This window comes from Humulus lupulus, chromosome 1 (assembly GCF_963169125.1).
Source record: "Humulus lupulus chromosome 1, drHumLupu1.1, whole genome shotgun sequence".
In the NCBI taxonomy this organism is placed as follows: domain Eukaryota; kingdom Viridiplantae; phylum Streptophyta; class Magnoliopsida; order Rosales; family Cannabaceae; genus Humulus; species Humulus lupulus.
The window spans coordinates 98,236,001-98,261,785 of NC_084793.1; the positions used below are offsets into that span (position 1 = coordinate 98,236,001).

Consider the following 25,785-nt stretch of genomic DNA (forward strand, 5'->3'; position numbering starts at 1 on the left):
CTTCATAATCAACTGATCAAAAACTGTAATTTAGTGCTTACCTTAGTTTCTAGTTAGATTCACTATCTTCCACTATGTTAATCCTCCAAATCCTCAACTCAAATCACTGAATTCCCAGCTAAATTCCTTATGTTCTAGTGGTTTCTCTTGAGAGAAGAAAAGGTTGGTTCTTTATGTTTCCACTGAGTTCTGAGTTTTCACTTAGTCTATGTAATTAGGTTAATCCCGAGGCTTGGGGTGCCAGAAACGTGTAACGACCCGGATTTTCAAGACTCGATAATGCGGAAATATAAATGTTTTCATTTAACAAAATGTCTCAAAAACCCATAAAAAAAAACTTTTTAAAAAGTCGTATGGCCATACTTAACATTTAGTTACAAACATGTTTTATAAAGATTAGAGTGAGCCTAGTTTAGGAAAATTACACAACATTTCCAAAAATAAAAAGGCTTCCCAAAAGGTCGGTCCACATGTACATTTGCAAGGAAGACTCCAGCGCTCACTGCTCTGCCTTGCCCTTGCTCTTACCTACAACATGAAACAACTAGGTAAGCGAAAACGCTTAGTAAGATCAACTTTCAAACAAAGCATGTAGAGAATTAGGGTTCCGGACCCTACACAATCAATTTTAAGAACGCTAAAGCGTCCTGGCAAACTTATGGTCATGCCTGATAACCAAGGATAAATTAATTCATATCTAGATAAAAATCCTGCACTCAGAAAATCCCAGAACAAGCAGATATATTATATCACAACTATATCTTATCAACAAATATATCCCTGCACTCAGAAAATCCCAGAGCAAGCAGATATATTATATCACAACTATATCTTATCAACAATTATATCCCTGCACTCAGAAAATCCCAGAGCAAGCAGATATATTATATCACCATATAATTCGAGACCAACGCTCGACAATTTCCAACAATTCAGACGTAACGCGCCCTCCAACATAATTGCTAATCTATAAAAGAGAACCGAGTCTCCACACTAAGATCTAGCCAATAAATATTCTCATCAAGGGTAACTATCGTGTTACCTAGGGCATCGCTACTTATCCAAGAGCGTAATCCAATTTACACGGTTTTACGGAGACTTCTATGTTAATCAGTGGTGCTAGTGAGCAGCTGCCCCTAGGGTGTTCAACCTCACTCTATCTTGGCAACCCCTAGTATCTCTAGGCACTCTCACGGAATGGCCAATATTCACGGCTGCTATCCGGGAATAACTTATCAGAGCACTTGCTCGGATTCTAACCGTCCAATGATTAAGTAAGCATGAGGGCCCCTAGGTCCCATTTATCTTGGCGCCCCTAGGTTTAACCAGCTTATCCTCATCTCATGGCCACTCATCGCGGTAATGAACCGGACATAAATAAAATCAAGCAGTGTGACGGGGATCAACCGTCTAGGATATGACGGACTTCTACCGTTCATATTTTCTAAATCAGCACTCACTAGACTAACGTCTCTAAGCAACTTTCTATGACAGCCTATATATGTGCATGTATCCCTATACTAACATACAAGACAATAATCATTTCATGTTGGAGCCATACAATATAAGTTGACTTACTTGGAGTCCTTAGCGCTCAGCAAGTTTTCACCCTCCAACGTTCAGTCGAGTTACGCTTAGCCAATACTGTAGTTATCCATACAGTATACTCGGATTAATTATGGCACTAATAATTCATTATTATTATTATTTTGGGCAGTTTGGTCATTTTAATAAAAGTCATTTGTAAGGATTTATAATCCTTATTTGGTTTTACACCTATTAAGGAAAGTTATACAAAATATTCGAGACTAAACCCTAAGTCTCGGGGAGACCTATCCTAAGGTCTCGATACCTAGGCTCGGGTATCACAATGGTATTTCCCACAATCCGCTAAAAATCTTATTCTTTCAAGGTATCGCCATTAACCCGCACTTTCGACTAGTCGGTTAAAATATGTAAGATTTTAGCCGGTATTATATCCAGAAAATACAAATAAATTCCTTAATTATTTTTAAAGAAAATAAACTCTTTAAATTTTCCTTTTATTTTTCTTAAGGTTTTAATATCTAAAAATCGTTTTAAGAAAATTGCCTAATTTGTCTTAATTAGGAAAACCGTTATAAATTTCTCATCTTGACTAATTAATTTTCCAAAAGCAATTAATCAATTTTACTTACTAGGAAAATAATTTATTTAATTATTTTCTCAAAATATAGGGTTTTAAACCCTCTTTTAATTTATTAACTATTAATAAATTAAATCTCTTATTTTTAGAAAGAATAAAAACTCTTTAATAAAAATAATTCATTTAAACTCAAAGGGATAATTTTAGTGAAAATATGATTTCAAGACTTACCAATTTATATCTTGAAATAAGCAAAATTTTACTTTTTACCTTATGTTCCAAAATCTCATTTTTACACTAAGTGTGAAAAACCTAATTTTCACATTTTTAACTACATACTTCGTTAGTTCATAACTTGAAATTTACTTACCCAATTGTTTCCAAAATTTCCCAATTCCATTTTTGTTATGCCATTTAGGTCTTTGTAAAATCTTAGGTCAAAATGAGCATTTTTGATTGGTGAAATCATTTTCCAACAATGAGGTAAAAATGACCTCATTTTCAAGTCCTTATTTTTTTCCAAACTTTGACAGTTAATAACTTTCAAACCGTTTAATATTTTCTTACCAAATTTTACAGTGGACTAATAGGTTATGCCAGCAATATGTCCACAAAATTTTAGAAAAAACTGGGTTCATTTGCCCTATACAGTGGCTGTTCAAATTTGGTTCCGAAAATAAGAATACAAAAAAACAGTTTTTTACCTAAACTTTGAAATATCATAACTTACTCATTTCTAAACATTTTTTAGTGTTTCAAAAGCTCAATTTTATGTACTCAATCTCAACAACATCACAGTACAATTTAATTTTACAAAAACAATATACAGTGGCTGCTTGACCCATTGGAAGTCACAGCTTAAAACATGTTTTGTTGTAGGGTATCCTACAAAACCCTTGGGGGTTTTGGTTCCCATTTTCAAAAATCAATACACATGCATCATAAAAATTATTAAACAACTACCATAACCTTATTACATCATCAACAAGAAACTCTAAGCATTAGATATACAAAATAATACTTAGAACTAAAAACCCTACAACAAACTCATCAAAAGTAAACTTTTTACCTCTTTGGTGTTCTTGCTTAAGGTTTGGACCTTCCTATAAGCTTTGACTCCTTCAAAACCTTTCAAAAACCCTAACAAACTTCCCCCAACAACATAGTCAATTAGCTATTTGAAACTCTATGCTTAAAACTTTACAAAAACCTAGATTAGTGAAAGTTTACCTTAGGGAAAATACTTCCTAGACCAAGACTTAGCCTCAAAGTTTCCTTGGTGTTCTTGGGCTTGAAAAATGGAGAGAACACTTTGAAAGGTCTTAAAAAATCAGATGAGTGAATGAGAGAGGGTGGTGTGGTCGGTTGGGGAGGGATGGAAGAGTTATATACTATCTAATTTATCTCAAAAACACTCAAGTGTTTTCCTCCCACTTGCCCACTTGACTTGACTTAGTTAAAATGAGATTTTATCTTTATTAAGTTGGGTTCACACCACCTAAACACCACATGGCCGGCCAACCCTTTGCCATATATGATCATTTATTTTTATTTTTATTTTTAATAAAGGTTAATAAAGGTTTCATAAGAAGAAAAGTCCAAATTGGCTTTTGACACCTTTTTCACTTTTATTAAGTTTTAATCACCAAACTTAACATTAATTAATTAAATTAAATGTCTCTCACATTTAATTTAATTAATCACATAATAAAATTTAACTTAAGGTCCATTCATGGAATAAAATTACTTATTTCGGTAAAATTAGGCATTTAACACAAAATGCCCTAAAATTTCCATTTTCTTTTAGGTTTATTATTTTTGACCAAACTTTAACTTTGATGAATGTATTTTATCCCCAAAATATAATTGCCATGATTTTTCATTTTATTTTCCGAGATTTTTTACCCGATCAGGGTTTTTGTGTCGGTCCAGGACCGAAAGTCTTATCTTGACTTTTAAAATCACAAAATTCATATTTTGGCTAGCAATAACTCATGGAATACTTACAAACAAAATATAATATTATTTAAAATAATATTCTTAACCCGGGGGAAAAATCCCGACCCGAGTCGTTTAAAGGTACCCGAAAACGTAGGACGTTACAAAACGTCCCCGAGAGTAAAATGGTAAAATTCTCTAGTATTCCCACCTAAGCTTCCTAACCTCAAATATATCTCCAATTATTTATTTCAATAACCCGATAACCTAAATAACCACCTAATACCTGAAATACCCCTTGACTTGCCCAAAGTCAAGTATTAAGCCCCCGTTGTGACTTTCCCACTAACTAGCTCCTTAGGATCGCCTCAACTCGCATGCTGCAGATTTACCCACATAATAATGTGGTTCTCACAATTATAGCATATAATCACATTTACATTCATGTAACCATACAAGCATGCTTATTATATATTCACGCATTAAACTAATAAACTCACACATAAACCAGTTATGCCCTCCAGGCACACTAATCAAGGCCCTTAAGTCATATTAGTGATTTTGGGTCGTTGCATATTTTTCATTTTCAATGATAAAAATCTTGATTGTGTTTGAGTCTAGTTCTCTTACAAATATGAATACATTTTTTAAGCTTTATTTTTAACTATTGGGTCAATTTTTCTTATAACAAAAATTACATTTTTCATAACGAGAACACTTTTATTTCCTATAAGTTGATGTAAAAAATAATTTTTATAAATATTTTTTTTTAAAAAAAGCAAAATTGACAAGTTAATTAATTCTGTAAGCTTAACTTTTATTCATAGTAATTTTTTAGAATTATTTTCATTGTGCAATTTTTGAGAAAATACTTTTTATATCACCAATAAAAATGTGTCTTAATTTTCTTTTGCTTGAGGACTAGTAAAATATTAAGTTTGTGGGTGTGATAACTCTACAAAATAGAGTTATTTTATCACATTTTATATACTAATTGTTGCTTAGTTCTTGAGTTTTTAATTGATTTGTTAAGATTTTAAGTAATTTTAAATTTAATAGGTTTATTTTAATTTTATAGATTTTTGTGTGTTTTTATAGTTATTTTATTGTAAAATGTTGTAGTTTAATTATTTGAATTATTGTTTTTTAGTTTAAGATCAAAACTATTGTTTTATTGAACTTAAATGTCAAAGTAAATTAAATTTTAATTAATATTTTCTTGAGATTTATGTTGTATATTTTATTATTGATAATATTTAATTTATGATAATTTTGCAAAAATTTTGAGGCAATTTGATGTTTGAAAATTCAGAAAAAGAAAGAAAACAAAAGTGATAGATTTGAAAAGAAAGAAAGCAAATTGGTGACTTTGGAGCCCATTTCGAAGCCTCCATTCAAAGGCCCACCAGCAACTCTCTCGGCCCTGAAAGCTTCCCAGTCCAAGCAGCACCCAGCCTAGGCCGTGCCTCCCACCAACCTCACGCCTGCACCCTTCTCTGCCAATGGGCCCATCGAAAACCACCTTCACTCCTAGTAGCTTCGAAAGCCCATTTCCCACCTGCCGCCCACGACCCAAGCCTCCCTTCCAACTGCTCCCTTCACCCCTTCAGGCCTTCCTTCTTTCGTCCCAGCCCCACGGCCTAGAAGCATCACCAATTTCGGCCCAGATGCCAACAAGCCAGCCACCTGCATCTTTCCATCTTTGAGCCTAATAATATCCCCTTGTCCCACATGTGATGATGTCCAAAAATGCTACATTTTCCCTCAACTTTTGTACATATTTTACCACAACTCAAAATTTACCTCTACATATGTCATATTATTCTTCATTTAAAAATTAATTTAATCAATTTAAATTAATTATTTTAGCACTTTATTTTGCTTATAAATATGTAGCTTCAAGAGCATTTTGGGGGTGTTTAATATTTTTGGTTACTATCATATTTTCTACACTTTCTTTTTACATTTTCTTTCTTCCTTTTGGAAGACCATTTTGTGCCAAATATGTATTTCTTTTATAATATGTTTTGGATTCTAGTTATGTGCTTCTAATCTTTTTCATAAGATTATTAAGATCACGATAAAATAATTTATAACTAGATAATATTTATTTTTTTATTTTGATTTCCCTTGTAATGCAACAAATGTTATGAAATTTTTCTTCTTCATCTATGTCTTTCATCTTTAATATATTGTATTTTTTATTGTTAGACAATATAACACTTTATTCTTCATCTTGCAAAATCATATTATTCTTTGATCAATATGTGCCATTAAATTGTACACATTCAATACTTAGAATAAAAATATTATGTTTTGCCTTATAAATAATGTTATTTGAAATTTTGTTGTTTCACATTAAATACTTTGAAATTATATTTTTGAAAAGTGAAGAAAATGTTGTACTTAAATCATTAAAAAAAAAATTCACCAAAAATTAGTAAGCAGTTTGACATGCTACACTTAAATCACTAAGTAATTTTTTTTATTACAAAAGCCATCTTAATTTTAATTAATTAATAAAAATCTAAAAATAAATATTTCTAATATTGAAAAATTATTTGAAATCTGTTTTAAAAATAAAAAATAATTTAAAAGTTTTAGCATGAAACTATTATTTAATTTTAATTAAGTTATGTTTTATTCAATTTAAGTTGTATAATTTGTTCATGTTAATATAATGTCAAAGGGTACCTCAAACTCTATAAATAGGAGCCTAATGCTCACTTGCAAGACATACCATTTTTCATCCACAAAGCACTTGGCTGAAAAATACACATTGAGGCTTGATTATTCCAGAGAGCTATTTCCTTGAGAGATCCCTTAGTGCTTAGAGAATAGGGGGAAATAAGCTTTTGGACAAAGGTTTTGAACCTTGTTCAAGTTGGTGATCCCCATTACTCTACACTTTGGTTGAGTGTGAGTTTGTGTTTTTCATTGATCTTTTCATTCAGTTGTTCTTCTTGCATTATTATTGTTTTGAGTTTGTAATCCTCTTCTTCTATTTCTATTTACATATTTATTGGTATCTCTTGTTTTAGAGTTTTAGTTCTAATAATTCTCTTCTTTCTCTCTTCTCTACATTTACTTATATTGTTGGTCATTGAGTTGTAAACATATTTATTTATCATCTTGCCCATTGTATTCTTTGCATAGAGTTGTAATTTTGGTTTTTCCACTTTACCATTGAGCAATAAAATATATTCTCTAACAATGGTGTCTCATCTCTTTTTTACTGACGACAATATCATGTTTTTGAAATCTAAGAGTAGTGAATGCATCTATTTGACGAATATTCTACAGTCCTACTCAAATGCTATAGGCCAGGTTGTCAATTTTACTAAGTCTGAAATTGGCTTTGGAAGTAAATTCAACCATCAGTCTTATGCTTCTATGGTTGATATATTTAGTGTTAAGGTTACTGCTCATTTTGGAATATAATTGGGGATGTCGTGCTTTGTAGAGAGAACGAAGAAGAAAATATTTAAGTATATTAAAGATAGAATTTGGAATAGAATTCGAGGGTGGAAGAGATCTTTGTTTTCTTCGGCTGGAAAGGAAGTTCTTATCAAGGCAGTTATCCAAGCACTGCCAAATTATGCTATGAGCTGCTTTAAGCTTCCTAAAAGCTTTATTAATAGCATTAATGGTCTAGCTGCAAATTTTGGTGGGGCTCGACGGAGAGGAAGAGAAAAATTCATTGGTGTAGGTGGGAAGTTTTATGCAAAGGGAAAGAATGTGGGGGCTTGGTTTCAACAATTTAGAGCTTTTCCAACCAAGCCATGTTGGCTAAGCATGTTTGGAGATTGTTGAGGTTCAAAGATTATCTTGTTGCTCATGTGTTGCAACATAGCTATTATCCAAATGGTGAGGTGTTGGATGCGAAGGTAGGTGCAAAGCCTTCTTTTATTTGGCGCAGTCTTCTGTGGGGGCGAAAAATTATTCTGAATGGATATAGGCGGCGAATTGGTTTGGGTGAGGAGGTTTAGATTATGGAAGATAAATGGCTGCCTTGGCCAGGTCAGTTTTCATTCTTTGATTAAACCACTACTGCCGGAAAATTTGATGGTGATTGACTTGAGACTTCAATCTGGTGAATGGGATGTGAATTTTATTAGGGCTATCTTTAGTAAGGAGGATGGTGATATTATTCTTGGGATGCCTCTTGGTGGTCTGGATACTCCTGCTAAATCATTTGATATTTTTGTAAAGATGGTGAATATTCAGTGAGAAGTGGGTATAAGGTGGTTGTCCAACAATGAGAAATTTCTTAGGGATTTGATATGAGGGAGATGGAGTACTGGTGGAAGAAACTATGGGGCTTGAAAGTACCTTCCAAGATTGGCTTCCAACTACTATGGTGCTAAATCGAAGGGGGTATGGATGGGATAAGAAGGTGTTGGAGATGTGGTCTGTCAAAAGGGATGGAAGATTGGTACCACTCTATGTGGGGTTGCTCTCATATAAAGCGTCTTTGGAAGGAGGGGGGATTTAAAGTTGTGATTCAAAGACTATCTAATGAAGATCCTATTGCTTTTTTGATTCACATTGCTAGAGTTTTTCCTGTTGACAGATTTGAATTTTTTGTTACTCTAGCATAGCAGGCCTATTATGTGAGGAATTGTGATCTTCATCAGAAATTTGTTCCTTGCAATGGGGCGATATTGGAGTGGACAGCTAGTTATCTTCATGAGTTTGGGGATAATAATATTGGGGGAAGGGTTCTTGCACCTCGAACTACACATAAATGGAAACCACCTTATCTGAATGAGCTTTTGGTTAATGTTGATGCTGTTGTAGATGCTTATAATTGCTGGTGTAGTAATGGAGCAGTGGTGAGGAATCATCTTGGAAGTGTGTTGGCTTCCAAAGGTACGTTTTGGGACAGACCTTTCTTTCCTCTACTCACTGAAATAATGGCTATTAGACATGGAATTGGGCTAATGAAGTCATTATCGTTAGAGAGGTGTGTGGTAGAATCTGATTATAGTATGGTTGTATCAATGCTTAATATACCACTCGAGGAAAGTGAGGCTTTGGATTTGCTGGTTGCTGATATCTGTAGAGAGGCGTAGCTAGTCTCAATGGTATAAGATTCAGCCCAAGAACAACTAATCAAGTTGCACATTGTATTGCCAAGAATGTTATTCATTGTAAAACTTCTGACTTTTGGAATGGAGTTCCTCCAATGGTTGCCTCAGTATTACTAGAGGATATGTCTTTTTCCTATTTGAGTTAGTTTGATGTTTGTAACATCTTTAAAAAAAAAAAATTAATGCTACAAACACAAGAGATTATTAAACAACTCATTAGATTTTTGAATCTCACTTGTCATAATTTAACTAGTGGTGCTATCTCAATCCATATATTAAATATCGGACTCAAGTTTCTTCTTAAAAACTGTTATCCCAATTTGTGTCTACGTTGTGAAAAAAAAAATGATACATCATTTAATTTAATGATTTAACAAAATAGCTAACTTTGTTAAGACTCTACACTGTTTTCTTCTCCATATTGATTTTTTATTTTATTTTCATTTTTACTATTTCTTCTAAGAGCACAACGACGTGCTACATTTTTTCTCTAAAAACTAAAATAACCCAATAAAAAATATTTCTTATTTATTCCAAAAATTTCGTAAAAGATTGTGCTAAAACAAATCTTTAATATTGATCATCCCATTACAGTTGTGACTTGTGAGCCTATTTTTTTCTCGATAAAAACTAAAACAAAAAGTGGTAAACTTAATTATTAGGGCAATAGAGGAAAATGGTCCAACATGGGTAAGAATATTTATCTTCCATAATCTGAACCTCCTCACCCAAACTCCAAAATATGTCACATTTAGGCACACACATGTGTTCAATTTTGTGACTCTCAATAATATGTTACAAGGTGTGACAAATCACATTTTGCACATTATTTAATATAATATAATATTATATGAAATAATATAACATTCCCCCACTAGATTAAATAATCACTTTTGTAACACTTATTTAATCAATCAAACATTATAATAAAATACAATAACCATGACACTATCACGCCCAAACTGAATCCCACTAATGCGACCCTGTTGTTCTGCCTCTTGAATCAAACATGACAAAGCTTCTCCACAGAACAAAAAAAAAAAAAATGGTGAGAGAGGATCTCCCTGTCGGAGCCCTCAATTTGGTATTACTTGTCCCTTAATCTCTCCATTAATAAGAAAAGAGAAAGAAAAATAATTAATACAATTCATGATCTTCGCCACCCACCTTCTATCATATCCCAACTTAATCATCATTGCCTCCACAAAACACTATTCAACTCTATCATATGCTTTAGACATATCCAGTTTAAGAGCCAATTTGCCACCATTCCCGAACCTATCCTTCTGCATACAATGCAATCCTTCAAAACCTATCATTGCATTGTCACGAATTAATCTACCACTAACAAAGGCACTTTGCGACCCAGAGATCAAAGAGTGAAAACTAAGTTTGAGTTTATCCACCAAACACTTCGAGGCAATTTTATACACCACATTACATAAACTTATAGGTCATAATTCTTCAATTTATATAGGTTTGTCCACCTTGGGAATTAAGGCGATTAAAGTCTCATTCAGCCGATGCAAAGGAACATCCTTATTCAACACCTCTAAACAAACCCGAATAGCATCTACTTTAGTAATGTCCCAAAATTTCTTATAAAATAAAGCAGGGAGACATTCTTTACCAGGCACCTTAATTAGATTCATGCTATTCACAGCCTTAAAGACATCCTCTTTAGCAAAACCAGCCAACAAATTGTCATTCATTTCCTCTAAAATTTTCGGTATCACCTTATTTAATCACTTTAACAATATGCTCATAAGTAGGACAAGAAAATCGAAATAAATCATCATAATAGCTGCTAACAATATCTCTAATATCATTTTTCCATCTCTGTTCCACACCAGATTGATCCAATAAGGACCCAATAAAATTCTTTTTCTTTTCCTCTGAGAAGCTTTACGATGAAAATTCCTGGTATTACGATCCCCACATTTCAACCATATAGCCTAACTCTGCTGTCTTTAAGTTGTCACTCATCTATCTTTAACTTCAACCAATTTTTTTGGAGCCATCAATAAAGAAAGATCAGCCATACGTTGTTGAATATCTAATATCTTGTGTTGGAGTTGTTTCCTACTATAAATATTCCACTCCTTCAGCCCACGACCACATCCACACAATTTTTCCTTCAGCATTCCAGGGCTTGTACAGTAAACCCCATTCATCCACCGATCTTAAATAATCATTTTACACTCCTCTTCCTCACACCATGCTTCTTCGAAATGAAATCGTAAATATGTCCTTTGTCATTCCTACTTAGTACCAACCTCCTTACCAAAAGTCACCATCATAGCTTTATGATCAGAACAATACCATCTAAATATTGAAACTGAAAATTAGAGAATTCATCAACCCAATCAATGTTACCCAACATCCTATCTAGCTTCTCTATAATAAAGTTCTCCCTATGCCCATTACACCAAGTAAAAGACATATTATCTTTAGTGATATCTTCCAAAGCACAATAATATAGTGTTCTTTTAAATCTATTCATTGGATCCATACTTCTACCCTTACTTCCCTACTTCTCTGTATTTGACAAAATTTCATTGAAATCCCCTCCACATAGCCAGAGCCCTTGCACTGATGCAGTGATTCTTCATAATAGCTCCCATGTATGAATTCTCTGAGTTGCCTCTGAATTTCCATACACATGAGTGAAATGAAAGCAACCAACTTCCCCATCAGTAATAACAATATCAATGTGAAACTGAGAAAAATATTTGATGCAGACATCAAGAGGCTCATTCCACAAAAGAACAAAATCCCCCACTCAATTCGACCCCATCCACAGCAAAAAAAACTACTAAACCCACTCTTACTAACACACTCCTCCATCTACCTTCTCGTCAAGTTACTTTCTGATTAAAACACCACATCTAGCTTATGCACCTCCACATGGGATTTTAAAGCAGAGAATATACAAGGATTACCCAAATCTTGAGATAAGAGAAGATTTTATTATTTGGAAATTGATACCTTTACAAGTGAGTGTGGAGGAGTATTTATAATCCCCTTCCACTAAGACGACAATAAAGAAAAGTTACATACACCCTTCCCTAGACTGAGGGAATCTTTGTCACTCCAGACTCTTTTTTTAAATTATTATTATTACATACTGATACAAAGAGATGCAGAGTTGTCTTTTTAGTCTGTAGGGAATCTCTGGTGTCCTCAGGAATCTCTAAAAACTTCAGTGTATTTTTTCTGGAACACGCTTATTACCTAGGCGAATCTAGTCAGCATAGCTGGGTGTGTCACATGGGTGAATATTTTTAGAGGTCACATGGGTATGTTTTTATTTGATGATGGGTTCATGACTGGGGCTAAGATTCATGCAGTAGTCATCATTGTCATTTCCATCGGACATACTTGGTCCTCCACGTGTTAGAGACATGGGTCTTTTCATGATTGATAATCCCCTTATTATTTCTTCATCAAGCTCTCTTAATGAGGTTGTTAGTGGAAATGAGCACATGGTATCTGGTTGTTGTGAGTCTTGAAAGATTGAGTCATTATAATCAACCTCATTTTTCGAGTAATGTTGATTGTAATAATCCATATTTTTCTCCATCTTTATTGAGTAGTCTATCGGATACTATTCCCAAGGTGCGTCATCTTCTGGTCATGGCCATATATCTTCAAAAATTATGCCATTTGTACTAAACAACAGTTTCTCCAGTTGTCTGTGTTTGGGGTTCCCAATTACAACCATTGGGTTTTCGCTGGATCTGTATACTTGGGCACTTGATGTAAATGACAAATCATGGTTTACATTTAGCCTTAGTAACAGGATGGTGTAGCACTTTGTTGGGTTTTCCACATTTTCATCAGCTGGGTAAGAAAAACCAACTAGTCTTTTGTGAAGGTCCTTTTCCCATTGTTGGGTGAGCAGGTCATTCCAATCAGAAAGTGGCTTTAACAATTGTAACATTTCCATGGGATGTTGGTATGGAGGGCGGAGGTCAAGCCTTTGCATGTAGCTATGAACAGAGGTTTGGAGGCCTATGGTATGAACTTCAATAGTGTAGGAACTCATTAAGTACCAAAACATGTGGGTGATCTTTTTTGGCATGAAAATGGTTTTCTCCATGTGAAAGAGTTTGTAAAATGGGTACTTTGGATGGAAGCCTAATCATTTTACTATCGATTTTCCACGACCTCTGATAAGGGTGGATTGGATATATAGGGCATTTTAGATGGCTTTTATTTTTGGGGTCTTGTTGTTGATAACATTTTGAGCATCCCTTGGAAAGGTAGAGATGACTGATGAAAGGTTGGCCATGAAAATTAGAGGGATGGGTTGTTTATTTTCTTGGGAAATCATATTTATAGTACTCCGGCTTGGCCGTGACGGGAAATCTGGGATGGTGTTTGTTTTTCCTTTAATGTGTTTTACCTGAAAAGTGTAGCGAGAGAACCACGTGGCTAGTCTGAGTAGTTGGGAATTGCCAGCTTTGTTTTGTTTGAATGTGAGCATTCCTTCAAAAGATGAGAAATCTGTTTCTACTAGGAAATTATGACCGACGAGGTGGAATTCAAATTTCATGATTCCAATTTTGACTACCAGGATTTCTTTCAGAGTAGAATGGTAGTGGAGTTGGGAATCTTTGAATGCTCCACTTTTGTATCCACACACCTTTCTTTTGTTGTTGGTGTCTTCTTCTAATAAGATCGCTCCCCAATTTTTGTCACTGGCGTCAGTCATGAAGATTCTTTTACCATATGAAGGAATCTATAGTGATGGTAGATTTTTCATTAATTCTTTCAGGTTTTTCATCGCTTCTATCTTTTCTTTTCTCCAAGGTGAAGAATCCTTTTGAAGAATCTTGGTTAATGGGCTTGTAAAGCCTGACAGGTGGGGCATGAAGTCTCTGAGGTAGTTTACGATTGCTAGGAACTGTTAGACTTGGGTCTTTGTTAAACCTTCATTTGGGAATTTTTGAAGTTCTTAGGCTATGTGAGGTTGGGCTTCGTACGTGCCATCGTGCAACTTCATCCCTAGGAACTCAATTTTGGGCTGGCTCAAGACCATTTTCTTTTTTGATAGCATAATTCCATACTTTTCAATGATATCCACAAATTGGGTCAAGAGTTTTATACAAGACCTTTTATCTGGGGAGAAAAGTAGGATATCATCAATATAGATAAGGACCTGGTATAATATTGGCTTGTATATCTTGCTCATGGCTTTTTTGAAAGAGGAATGGGGTTGTTTTGAGCCCAAATGGCATCATGGTCCATGAGAAGAGATGGTTTGGGATATAGAAAGATGTTTTCAGCCTATCTTCTACTTTGACTCCTAGTTGCCAAAAGCTTGCTTTTTGGTCAAATTTGGAAAATACCTTTGCTTATGATAGGCTGGAGAACAAGGAATTTCTATTTGGCAGAGGAAATTCATCATCTGTTAGGAAGTGATTGAGTGGTTGGTAGTTTATTACCAATCTTTGCTTTCCTCGAGCTTGTTCTGATATATTGTTGATGTAGAATGCATGGCAGGCCCATGGAGATTCAGTATCTTCAATTAACCCTTGCGCTTTTAGCTTGTCGCATTCCTTGTTTGCCAAACTTTGGTGGTCAGGGTTCATTCCAGGATTGCTTGCTTTGGTTGGGTTGGCATTTTCATTCATCTTAAATGGAAGAGAAATAAAAAATTCTTCATTCTTCCACATCGGGTGGTCGCATTTATGTGAGAACTCCATGTGTGAATTTGCACATGATTTTTGGATAATGTGTTCTTTGATCGATGTCAAACAATCTTCATTCATGTGAAAGTAGTTCGGGACATGCTCCCATGGAGTGAAGTATTGCTTTTATGCCGATCCATGTAGAAGTATTATGAGACCTTTTTTCTTTGTACATAGGGAAAACCCTATAATTAAATTTTTTCTCGAAAGTTTGGAGTCAATGACCCTGTGGACTATTGAGCAACCGTGAAAGAATTGTAGCTTGACAGGCTTGCTGATCAGCTCTGTGCAAAAAATTTGGTTATTTTCTGCATGGAAATACTGTTTCTTTTTCTTCCAGAACTCAGGTGGTAGTATATCAGGATTCATGATTGTATAGGAGGCTCCACTATCAACGAAGGCAACTATTTTGATTTGTTTTGAGTATTTGATTGGGATAATCTGCATTTTTGCTATAGGGATAGGTTGAACTGAATTTATGGCATTCATACGACATAGATAGTATATGGAGAGATTTCATCTTCTATAGAGAATACAGATTCTACATCATCGCCGGAGAGAGACAAGTCTGTAACATCATGTATGTGTGTGATCATTTTCACCGTTTTTCCTTTGGACAATGTTTGGCAAAGTGACATTTCTTTCTGCACAAGAAACATCTATTAGAAGACTTGCTTGGTCTATTCTTTCTCCGGAGGAATTTCCATGGAGTCTTTGGCTTGAATGGCATGTTGTTGTATCTCCTTCCTCCATAGTTCCAACCTTTCACGGGAGCAAGATGACTTTGTTGAGTATTTTATTGTGAGGTCTTTTGGGCTCCAGACCTTGTCTAGTTGCTTTTTTTGCTTCATATATTCTTGTAGAAACTTGTTATGGGAGCACATTTTTTCTAGTGCTCTCATTATCGGCTGAGCTTGCCAAGGGTTGTGTTCTGAAATGCTCTACTATTTGCTGAGGGGAGTCTAAACGTCTCTTCTCCAAGCGGTTTTGGTAGACGCCAGGAAAGCTTGCTTTAGGTTTGGATCATCTACTCCTCCAATTAGGTAGAACCTTTTGGTCATTTTTTGATAATGCAGTTCTAAGTCGTTCCTATCCATTGAGTAGCATTTCATTTTAAATAACTCTGCTCTAAGTCTTTCTATTACTTGGGCATCTTGCCCACAAAATTCGACATAGAGGTGATTTAGAGATGTTTCGATCGATTTTGCTTGCAGGAATCGAAGCTGCCTGTATTCTCCCAGACATTGCCACCAGTCTTGCAATATTCCAGTGAACCTTAACACGAGTTGCAGAAGGATATCTCTTATTTTTTTCCCTGGGCTTTTGAACTTCGAGTAAGGTCCAAGCTTTGAATTCCTAAAAACGAGACCTCCATTGACTTGGTGGTAAATCATCTAATGTAAAGGTCTGTGGTTTTCGCTTGTCACAAAGTGTTGCTTGGTGGTGTTTTGCTCTTCTAATGACGACGCCTCTTCTTCTATGATTGGCTTTGTTTGAGGAAACCCTGTTTCTCAATCTACCCCTGAAGCTTGGGTGTGGTTTGTCATAAATTGATGTGGGGCTTCATCATTGCTGCCGTGTCTCCCATAATTCAGATTTCTCGAAAGATGATTACATTTCATCTCTTGAGTCATCTAGATCTTCATTAAGATTGATTTGAGGGAGGTTGTCTAAGCAGTGTTGATTGATAGTCTTTGTGAGGCGATTTGTCTTTTGGACCATGAGCTAGTTTTTTGTCTATCCGTCATCTACCTGCTTTTCTTTTTGTTGTTTCTTTAGTTGGTCTTCTTCTTCAAGGATTCGTTTGAGGCAAAGTATTTGATCCCCTCGTTTGGTTGGCATTGCTAGTGACTTGGAATGTTGTGAGAGTGTTGAAAACATCCATGGAGTGTGGTTTACACCTGGGGATATGGAGACTTCCTTTTGCTGAATTTGCATAGAGACATATTGACTTTTCAGACTTTTAAGTTCTGCCTCTATTTCTCGGAAGATGTCATGTGGAGCATGTTGGGATTTTTCCATATTCAGGAGTTCTTTGTGTACTTGTAAGATTCTGTAAACAAGTATGCTCATTGTCGTGTCCACCTTAGAGATTTCATCATTGAGTTTGGTCATCTTATGGCTGATGTGAGAGAGTTTTTCATGTATCCGTGCTAGAGTTTTGTTCTGGTCTAGCATGTTCTCCATTTTCCAATTCAAGACGGCCTCTACAGATGAGATTTTTTTTTCAGGGATCCATTAGGCTCTCGAAATTTTGGATTTGTGATTTTTGTTTGGTGGGTTTTTGTACCATCTTCATATTTAAATGTTGTAGATAGTGGAAACTCACCTTTGTGAGTATTTATCATGAGGTGGTGAGCAATTTTTGGTTTGGGCCTTTTTTGCTTGTACCATGGTAGTACCTTTTTTGGTTTTAGCTGAGGAGGGATCAATGGGTTTTTGTCATCTTCGTCCCATCCCTAAGGTGGGAGAGGAGGATATGACGAGGAATCGAAGGAGTATTTGACTAAATAATCAAATTTTCCTGAAGTTTGCCCAAGAAGAGCAATATCTGTATGTCCTGCCTCCCATTTTTCTTTCAATTCTTTGCTAGCACTATTCTTCTTGGGGATTCTTTTTGGTTCTTCCATTTTAATACAATCTGGGAAGTTGCAGGTGTCCTAATAAATATGCCTTGAGGACAACTTGTAGGCATATATGGGGACTCCATTTTTGTCGAATGATGTGATTTCTGCATTTGTTGGTATGACTGAGGACATCATGTACTGAGTAGAGAATATTTTAGGTGTATCTTCCTTCTTTTGAAAGTTGATTTCAATGGATCCATCTTTATTTATGGAGTATGCCGGATCTGCTGAATGGATTGTGGGAGGAGGTCTGTGGATCTTTTCATAATTAGTAATCCATGAGTTTGGAAGGATTTTTTGCAGCTCTTCAGTAGTGATTTGTCTTGGTATGTGGGTGCAGTTTTACTGTTGATTTGTATCAACACTAATCATCAGTGCGTCTGAGCTTCCCATAAGTGCTATGTCAATGCCATGGTTTCAGACTCTGTAAGCCATTTGATAGTGCAGTGTAGTATCGATGGATTCTGGATCTTACTCTAAACCCACGATTTGTAGCTGAACTTTTAAAGCACCGAGAAGTCTTTTATCTTTCAAAGACATGCATAAATTTGGGTAGAATGGGACAATTATCGTATCTGCATTAAGCGTAGTTTCAAGAGTATCGATGGAGGCATGTTGAAACTTTCACATTCGTATATCTAGCAAAGTGATCCTAGCACAAACAGGTAAGCCTTTTCGTCCATGATGGGTGAGGGCGAGTTGAATAGCCCCAAAATGAATGTGGGTCAGCCCTTTGTCTATCCATTACTGAGGGAATTCCAGTGGAATCTCTAATGTAACTAGTTGTTCTTGCTCAGTAGCAGGTAGGTTACATTGGTCAAACTTTATTGATTGGATGAATTCTTTAACTGACTTGGGTTGTTGGCAGATAAGGTTTTTTATGGATCGAGTGAATATGCTTTGTGGTTTGGAGAAGGCATGGTAAGGATTTATTAGAGGTAGGTCAGAGGGGACAATCTTATCATCATCAGAGATGTAAGAAAGTTCATACATTGGCTAAAGAATTTTGAGTGAAGGAGGACTAGAGGAGTCCATAGAGACCGGACTAGAAAACATTGAGAGATGTTTCGAAGAGGAGCTAGGATTTTGAGGAATTAAAGACATTAGTGGTTGAGTTTGGGTTTTGTAACTCCCTGGATAACCAAGACTGTTACACCGTGTGTTTAAAATAGTGCTTACCCTACTAAGCAAGTCGTTTTAACTTAAATGCGTAATTAAAAACTAAGTCAAGGTCAAGTAATAAAAGATTTGGTCAACAAAATGATTATTTTTCATTAAAATATTAGGTTTGTACATGGGATCCCAAAAATAAGTTTACAGACTTGTAAAAGATAAACAGATACAATTTACCTGTCCTGAGTGGTGAAAACAGGGTTTAACTCTAGTTCCTTCCAAGCTATCCTGATTCTGGCGATTGAGCAGGCTGCATATGTACACACCGCCCCTGAAGCTCTCCAACTCATGGTTGGTCCAGCTATCAATTCCCTAACCTGCACCACGTAGCACCCGTGAGCCAAGGCCCATCAAGAAAACTTAAAAAAAAACAAACGTATATAACACAAGAGCGATTATAAACTTCAAACCAATTAATTCAATTAATCAATAGAATACAAGTATCGAGCTAGGCAACGATTAACATATACTTTCACATATAACTCAAATTATAATATGAATACTTAGGTGTCGGCACCCTTAGGTCGAGCCCTCTATTTATTTATCTGACCATGGCTCACTTGGGCCGAGTCCTCTGATTATTTAACTGACCCCGGCTCACTTAGTCCAAGTCCACTGATTATTTAGACCCAGGTTCACTTAGGCTGAGCTGTGTTTAATACGCTTATCATTAGCCCCAACACTCTTAGGTCGTCCTTTCATATCCCACATAACAGATATATAACTCACACAATGCATATATTCAATTACAGGGAATCTCAGTCCCAATGACAACCACATGGGTGCAGTTTTCTTACCTCGGATCCCGAGCAACAAGTGTATGACGGCCCCGAGCACGATCCTTAATTCCTGAGCTCTTGCGGTAAAACCTAGTCACAATGCGATAATGGATAACCATAAGATTCTAAATCATTTAAAAGCTTTGGAATCAAATACTAGCCTCCGCGACCTCGATTTCTACTAAACCGGGTAGTAGAAATCGTCCCGAGTGCTTTGGTATGAATCCCTGAGCCTCCCCAAGCCTAAAAACCTTGGCTTCCCTCCATTTTCCATTTAAGACCGTGACTTGCCCTTAAGGGTCGTGACCTGCCCCTTAGATAGAGGTCAGGCCCTCCCTGCTGGAGGACACAGGCCGCGACTTGCACCCCCTGGGTCGCGGCACGCCTGGCGAAATAGAGGTATCCCAGCCTCTTCAAGCACGTGGGTCGCAGCGCCTGAAGAACAGGGCCGCAGGCCGAGGCCCCAAACCCAGAAAAACCACCCTTTTCCAGCGTTTTCTTCCCAGCCAAACTCATAATTCCTCACCCAATTCAATCCTTATTCCAAAAATTAACCCAGAATTCATACCACAGTATCATAACCAAACTAAATATCCTAAAGCTTACTCCACTAACTCTAAAAAACACAAAATTAAACCTTAAGTCTAAACCTAAGCAACACCCATAAGTCACAGCAGAAACTCAACAAGATTAATATAGAATCCTTACCTCAAAAAAGGAGTTCAACCCCCAGCTACAACATACTTGACCCTAGCTTGTTTTCCCCAAGTTCTCAGCCTCAAATCCTTGTCCCCTCAGCTAGTTTCCCAAGAGTTCCTCCAAACTTTCAAATCTTATCTTGAGGGAGAAAGAGAACGTGATAGAGAGAGAAAGAGAGATTATTTTGTGAGTTGAGAGAAATCTAGAGAGTTTTTTCATTCCTAGAATCAACTAGGTGTAATGTCCTTAACTCAGAAAAGACCAAAATGCCCTCAAAGACCCACTTAACCTTTTGATTGCCTTAAGGGTAAAATTTTCTTTTTCCCCAATTCCCACTAATTCTTCAAGTCATCCTACAAATTCCCAATTAATCCCGACATAACCATTTAATCACCAAAGACTTACTCGTTACTCAATAAACCTCGAATATACATTAACTTCCCAAAATACCCCTAGGCTTGCCTCGAGCCGGGTATTAATCCCCGCGATGACTATTCTGCCAATCTGCTCGCTAGGATCGCCTCGAGCCATATACTGCAAATATATCCACATAATAATGTGGTCTAAATCATTTACTCACATATATTAACATTTATGCCTGCAACAGGCCAATATTACAAATATGCCTCAACTATAAAAAATTGGCCCACATGCATATTTAATACTCATAAACATGCATATAGTCGTATTCACATTATCATATATATCATGCATGCCACATAGTCACGCATTTAATCAGTTAATCACATATATATCTAATTATGCCCTTCCGACACGCTAATCAAGGCACTAAACCATATTAGCATTTTTGGGATGTTACAACTATCCTCTCCTTACTGAAATTTCGTCTTCGAAATTTATTCAAACACTTCGGGATACAAATCTCATGAATCTCGCTGTAATCACAGAGTCCAGTCCTTTACTTTTTTTTTATCCTTCAGTAACACTCTCATCAGAGTGACAATCTTATTCCATAAGAACTTATCTCCTTATCATAATTCCATTAGCTTTTTTTTTCCTAGCGCAATAACTCCCGCTGAAATTCTAGGGTCTCCTCACCTCATCAATGGTGATTATCATACATTTCCTTCCTTGACATTGGCACCAACAACATTCAAAAGCCACCACCCATACTAGGGTAAGGCTAATCTGTAGGCCCCTGGCCTAGTCCTTGGTAAGATCTTAGAAGTCTTATTAAATCGGGAGTCCAAACTCCTATTTCTTTCCCAAAATATCATATTCTTTCCTTGTCTACAATATTCGGAGAAATACAAAGTCTTTCGTCCTGGAACTTCGTGTTCCCATATTTGAAATTTGCGAACTCTCATGTCCTTTCAATTAGGTAGACACTTCTGCCCTAACAATCCTAATAACTACATTGGTTTCTCTTAACCAATACTAAACCACAATATTCTTTGTCTTTCATTTCATTACTTGGAACAAGTACTTCTCGCTCTCTACCTTACTATATCTTATACAGAGTCACCCTAGCCGCTGACCGACATTCACCACTGTGACTATTAAATCATGGGACCGTACTTATCTCAATGCCCCAAACACTTGCACATTCGATGTATAATTCTTCAAAATCTGAGTCACTTCTTCAGATTGCTAGTCTATCTGAAGGTAACCAATAATTCTAGGTTTCAATCTTATACTCTTTTTCTTCTTCATCCTTTTCCAGAACTTGGAAAATAAAGGGTCTTAACCCAACATTATCAATTTCGATGTTCCACGGAGACATATAGTCTCATGTTGTCCAAATGTCTTATTGTGTCATCTGTTCACATGAACTGAAGTGTGTTAACTTAATCTATTGAGTCGCAACCTTTCATGTCCAACCTTCTTACTTGCCATCTAATGTGGTCCACTCTTACGGTCCACTACTATACCTTTTCACCTTCCAATATACGTATTTTAGATCTTAACATCCATTTAAACTTCCTGGTTACAATATTCATAAGGAGGTAGTACAATATTCATTTAGAATCTCCACCTCAACACCAGGTTCTATTGGATCACTCATCTGATCTTCATATCTTAATTTATTCATACTAAAATAGTAGAATTCTAAATCATTTCTACAATATCTTCTCTCTGAATTTCATTGTCCATAGAGATATATATGTCCACTATCAACTGCGAATACTATATCGATCTTGATCGTTACCTCGTCTGACATTACTGTAATCGGTGGCATCCTATCCAATTGGCATAGGTCTTTCCAACTTTAGGAGGTCAACTTCCATATTAATTTTCCCTTATGCAACCAAGGGTTTCCAATATGAATAACCCATTAATTTCCACTAGGTCTTGGTCTCAAGGTTATTCCTCTATAGATTACAAAATGCTCAAATCCTTTGTGCTAATACATTCACTTCTATTCCATGGGTGCCAGCACTGCATCCTAACTGTGGCTATCTAGCATTACCGTCAACTTAATGCTCCATATATGACATTTGTGTTCTTATTCTTTCATCTACCGTGAAGCACGAACAATCATCCTTTCGGTCTATACCTGGGCGGGTCTTAGTCTTTGATGCACCACCTTATAGTTTCATGTCTTAAGTAAAGACAATATCCTTCACGTTGTCCTTCTGCATCCATCCATTGCTTACAGATTCTAATACCATAGGGTGCTAACCAATCCTTGTTTTATCTTCTGAAAATCTGATACAAAACTATCCATTCAATCTAACTTTAGGTTCTCGTGTCATCCCAATCTTGGGTATAGCTATATTCGAAGATGCTTCGAGTAGTAACTAACATGTCTTACTGGTCTCACTGTACTTCTTACCCCTCAGGCGTTCTTCGGTAATTTCTCAGTGACTTTTAATTGGATTCCTTCATACATGATCCCATCACTTCCTATAACGTGACCTTGAATACCTTTGGAGAAATCGTAGCTTACACTTTCTGGAGCCGTACCTGAAACCCTGCTTTATCAGTCTTAGTACTATCAACGTAGTAGTCATTCACGTTCTACTTCTAACTGGGAGTAGACCAACACATTCCTAACCAATCTGGATATGGCTCATCCATGTCGTTTATGTATTCTCTGCTTGTCGAACTTACCTGTGTCGTTGAAGCATTGGTCAGTTAAGAACCTTCACTGATAATCTATCATATCCTACTTGGTGCAAGAAGTAATTCCTAAAATGTCTCCTTCGAAGATGCTTCGAGTAGTAACTAACATGTCTTACTGGTCTCACTGTACTTCTTACCCTTCAGGCGTTCTTCGGTGATTTCTCTGTGACTTTTAATTGATATATTATTTTATAATATAATGTAATATTATATTATATTATAATGTTTAGATTAAATAAATGTGACAAAGTGTGTCACATATTGTAACATATAATAGAGAGTTACAATATTTAGATATATGAGATATATCCAAATAATGTAACATATTTGGTGTTACAAATTTGTAACATCCAAATATTACCCTTTATTGTGTAAAATTGTTGTTACACAATATTGAGATAAATTTCATAAAGCCATATGTGATATGGCTGTTAGAGATATGATTTTAACCCCAATAAAGTGTTTTGGGAGTTACAAAATCATTTGGGAGGGTTTGGAACCGTTTGGAAAAACAACACATTTTTAAGTGTTGAAATTGGTCGGTGGCCGCGGCCTGTGGGTCAGAGACCAGTGGCTGTGGCCACAGGCCAAAACTGACCAATTTTTGAGTTTTTTCAATCTTTGTTGAACGACTCAAAAAACCCAAATAACTCCCAAAACTAATTTTTAATTCCATATTAATCCAATTAAACATTGGTAACAGCCATGGGGGTTGGTGGAATTTGAAATTCAAATGGTGTCTCTAAACTCTATAAATAGGAGCCTAGAGCTCACTTGTAAGACACAACATTTTCTATCTATTAGAGCACTTGGCTAGAAACACCTTGAGGCTTGATAATTCCAAAAATCATTTCCTATAATCTGTGAGAGATCCCTTAGTGCTTGAGTTAGGGGGAAATAAGCTTTTGGACAAAGATTTCAAACCTTGTTCAAGTTGGTGATCCCAAACACTCTTCACTTTGGTAGTGTGAGTGAGAGTTGCTTCTATTTATTTTGTTTGTTCTTTCTTTCTATTCTATTTCTCTTCATCTTCATATTCTTCTCTTTTGTTTATTTGTATTTCTTGTTTTGAGTTGTAATCTTCTTTTCTTTATTTCAAACATTTTACTTTACTTGTAACATTTTGCTTTAAGTTGTATTTTCACCGTTCTATTTTTCTTCTCTTCTTCTTGTTCTTTAGTTTATTTGTATTTTCAGTTATAGTGTTGTAATCTTATTCAATCAATCATTATTTATTTGTGATATATTGCATAGAGTTGTAATATTATTATCAATTTCCACTGAGGCAAAACAATTTTTCCTAACATTCAAAAGCTTATCCCTTTTTTGTTTCAATGGAAGGGGAGACAATCAAGATCATGAACCAAGACCTAGTGAGATTGGATAGGTTTGATGGATCCAATTTTACTAGGTGGCAAGACAAGGTGAGGTTTCTTTTAACCACTCTTAAAATCGCCTACATCCTTGAGTCATCCTTGGCACCTCTAGCCGAGCCATCCGACAAAGACACTCCCGAGGAGGTGGAGAAGAGAAGGAAGAGGGAGGAGGAAAACCTTCTTTGTAAGGATCATATCCTTAACACCCTATCCGATAAGCTCTATGACCTCTACACCGAGACCAAATCGGCCAAGGAGATATGGGATGCACTTGAGAAAAAGTTTAAGGCGGAAGAGGAAGGTACCAAACTATTTTTGATATCTCAATACTTCGATTTCAAATTTTTTGGTGATAAACCTATTCTTCCTCAAATTCATGAATTGCAAATAATTGTTAACAAACTGAAAGTTTTAAAGATTGAGCTTCCCGAGGCCTTTCAAGCTGGTGCTATAGTGGCTAAATTACCACCAACTTGGAAGAGCTATAGGAAAAGAATCCTTCATAAAAATGAGTATTATTCTTTGGAGGAAATCCAAAAACATATTCGAATCGAAGAGGAATCGATATGTAGAGATAAACTTCTGGAGGGGTCTAATGGAGAGACTTCCAAAGCAAATGCGGTGTCACAACCGAAACATCCCAAAAACAAAGGGAAAAAGGGTAATGAGAAACCTTTGGGTCCAAAAATCAACCCAAACAAGTTTAAGGGCAAGAAAGGTCCTTGCTTTGTGTGTGAGAAAAAGGGTCACTATGCTAGAGAGTGTAGGCATAGAAAAGACCAACAAGGACCTAAGGTGAACGCAACTCAAGAGGAAAACATAGTTGCTACCCTTAGTGAGGTGAATGCGGTCCAAGGCAAGGTGAAAGGGTGGTGGTATGATACATGTGCCACCGTCCATGTCACCTATGACAAATCATTGTTCAAGACCTTTGAAGAGTAAAAAGGCAACCATGAGATACAAATGGGCAATGAGGGCAAATCCAAGGTACTTGGCAAATGTACTATTGATGTCTACTTCACCTCCGACAAGAAAGTTACATTAGTGAATGTACTTTATGTTCCCGAAATGAGTAGAAACTTGGTAAGCGGTGATTTGCTTGGCAAGCCCGGCATTAAAGCCATTTTTGAGTCCGGTAAACTTAAACTTACCAAATCAAATGTATTTTTGGGAAATGGGTACTCTTGTGAGG

General features: G+C 36.1%; 1 long non-coding RNA gene across 1 annotated transcript; it reads right to left on the minus strand.

Annotated features, from left to right (window-relative positions):
• Nucleotides 1–288: 288 nt before the first annotated feature.
• On the minus strand, nucleotides 289–3,650 carry LOC133814851 (uncharacterized). Its single transcript, XR_009884806.1, has 3 exons — nucleotides 3,356–3,650; nucleotides 3,195–3,273; nucleotides 289–528 (listed from the first exon to the last, which is right to left on the minus strand). It is a non-coding gene; the product is annotated as an uncharacterized LOC133814851 (long non-coding RNA).
• Nucleotides 3,651–25,785: the final 22,135 nt, after the last annotated feature.